This window comes from Montipora capricornis, chromosome 4 (genome assembly GCF_036669925.1).
Source record: "Montipora capricornis isolate CH-2021 chromosome 4, ASM3666992v2, whole genome shotgun sequence".
Taxonomy (NCBI): Eukaryota; Metazoa; Cnidaria; class Anthozoa; order Scleractinia; family Acroporidae; genus Montipora; species Montipora capricornis.
Genome location: NC_090886.1, coordinates 45,323,214 through 45,325,713, shown reverse-complemented (window position 1 = coordinate 45,325,713; position 2,500 = coordinate 45,323,214). Strand labels below are relative to the sequence as shown.

The following is a 2,500-nucleotide window of genomic DNA, read 5'->3' as shown; positions in this document are numbered from 1 at the left end:
AACTCGTAGATGGGTAAACAACGTAGCTCATTTGCCAGCTGATAAGCTATTTTGTAAAGCCAAATTTAGTATGTCCAATTAAGTTCAATGGAGTTCAAATAAAACATTTCCGAATATACATTAAACTGGAGCTTTTGCCTCTTGCCTATGACCGCGAGGTTTAGCACTGACATTTCCTTATAAGGCCATCTATATACGGCTAAGTTAAATTGATATTAGTTTTGTAGCTACGGTTGTTTGATTAAATTGCTTTGCCCTGCTGGATAACGACGATAATAGATAAAATCATTTAAGCAAATTTCTTCGCCTCATAAGATGCGGTACTGTTAATGTTAAGTTCTTTTGAATGGGTTAGTGTTTTCATACTAAATTAAGGGATATTAGAAAAGGTTATTGGTTTCTCTTTTGTTGGCCGTTTCCAAGCAACATTGCTAATTGACTCTTATGAGAAACTAGCTTCAAAGGCTCTGTTTGCTCTTTGGTAGTTGCAATCAGAATGTGTCTTCCTCTAAGGTCATGAATTTAGTTTGGAACAGGTGTTCTAGGAAGGTATTTGGTACTTTAGGCCAACTAAGTTTTTTCATTAGGAATGTTTTAATTGGTTTTTGGTACCACTAACGATTATTTTCTTCATTTGTCGAAGCGAGCTCTTTTACTATAGTTCTTGAAGCAACTTATTTTCAGTTCTCCTCTAGCCCTTTTGACTTGATGTTCTCGCGGTTCGAGATCGGATTCATAATAACAGCAGTCTCTTTTGAGTTTTCAATAAGTGTATTTTAATCTAGATTCTAATACTTTTAAGTAATTAAAAATAGCACCTGCAATCGTAATTATTGTTCCGTTCTACTTGGAACACGTATATGCCAGGTAAAATTCATGGAAAAGGCGGCGCTTATGCTCGTCCTTTCCTTCTTTTGTCTGTTGTTTTGACTCTGTTATGTACGTAACAATCATAAATCGTCATTTTCTCTGTAAATTTACCGTGTAACTTGATTCTAGATATTGTAACTCGTTTCTTGTAATTTCTGCAACTTTTCATACTCCGATCGTGCTAATCTGATGTTGACCAACCTGTCACCGTAGAATACTGTCGACACAAACGATTTTCTTTGTTGTGAAAAAATATGTTAATGCCCTGACGCGCAGGCGTAGTGCGTCGGGCAAGTGTCATTTTGACGTGTGATTGGCACTTTATTGATCTGTCAGACTAAGAACATATAAAAGGAGCTGTATGCCTCACAAAATAGAGTTAGAGTGAGAACGAGTTGAACTAGTTGAACGAGAGCTGTAAGATCGACCCGGAAAAGCCAAATAAAGATGTGAAACAGCAGGATTGTTGACGAGTCTTTCTTCCCCCAAAAGATTTCCTTTAACGATGGTAGTACTCGGTGATCCCATTGTACTGACTAGAGATGCCTTTTTGTAATTCGACTTCTTAACAGTCTTCCTTTTTTATTCGTAGTGTTAAAGGATGAAACCTAAGATGCAAGTAGCTATCGTTACACCTTGCAATTTTCTTGGCCAAAATTACTAAGTCCTTCAAGGCCTATATCTCTAGAGTATACAGTGACCATACGTGACCATGCTCATGGAGCCTTAGTCGCAGTTGTGGTTGCCATTGGCAACAGTGGTTTAACTAAATGACATTAGATTACTATTCCATCTTAGTGGGGAGGAGGGGAGGTGGGGAGGTGGGTAGGTGCCCTGCATGGGACTTTAGATCCCGTTACCTCACCTTGTGGCCTTCTTTCTCTCTTTTGTCAGTTTTTCTTGGTTATTTTTTATTATTCTTGATATTTAAAGACCAATAAAGCTGAAAAAAAAAGACGTTCTGGCAACCAAATAGGCCCGCGTAGCGTGCGCATAATAACCCAGAGTGCAACATGAAATTAGGAAGTCTTTGCTGCATTATTGTTCCCATTAGCGTAGGCCTGGAACACATTCTTATTTTGGCAATCACTCAAGACATCTTCACTGATCATTAAAAGCGCATTGCGCAATCGTCTATCTCTGAAAATTTAATCCTTGGTCGCAAACATGTCAGTCTGCGAGGATATTTGCTTCCATTTCTGATGGGTTAGATTCCTTCGCGCCTTTTGACTGGTCGTTTACTAACTCATTAGATCAAGCAACACTTCCCTATTTGCCGTACTGAAAAGAGTTGCATTTTAAATTCAGTGACGTCATCTCAGTGGTTTCTAAGCTGAAAGTAATTCATTCAGGAGTTAGTTTCTTGTGATTGGTCATCGGGCTCCCACGGGAGTCTCATTTGCGGGAAATTTAATCTAAAAATAAGCCAGTCTGTGAAAACGCCGTGACGGTAATTTAATACTGTTGTTCGTTTCTACTCGTGGGCTCCTGCACAGGCCACTTTATTGATTTTGTAACACAAAGGAAACTATTCATTGGCAAAACAATCAGAGATTGGACAGGTGGCTTAAATGGCCGAAGTACTGTTTATCTTTATGCTGGGTTTGTCTTTAAACAATACCACGGAGGT

The 2,500-nt window shown here is 38.8% G+C and overlaps 1 protein-coding gene across 1 annotated transcript in view; it reads left to right on the top strand.

Annotated features, from left to right (window-relative positions):
* The window catches only part of LOC138047092 (uncharacterized), a 24,144-nt gene extending 22,814 nt beyond the window's left edge, over positions 1-1,330 (top strand). The window contains exon 3 of the mRNA XM_068893799.1: positions 1-1,330. This exon is cut by the window's left edge and continues 1,167 nt beyond it. The gene's annotated coding sequence lies outside the window, so the exon portion shown is untranslated.
* Positions 1,331-2,500: the final 1,170 nt, after the last annotated feature.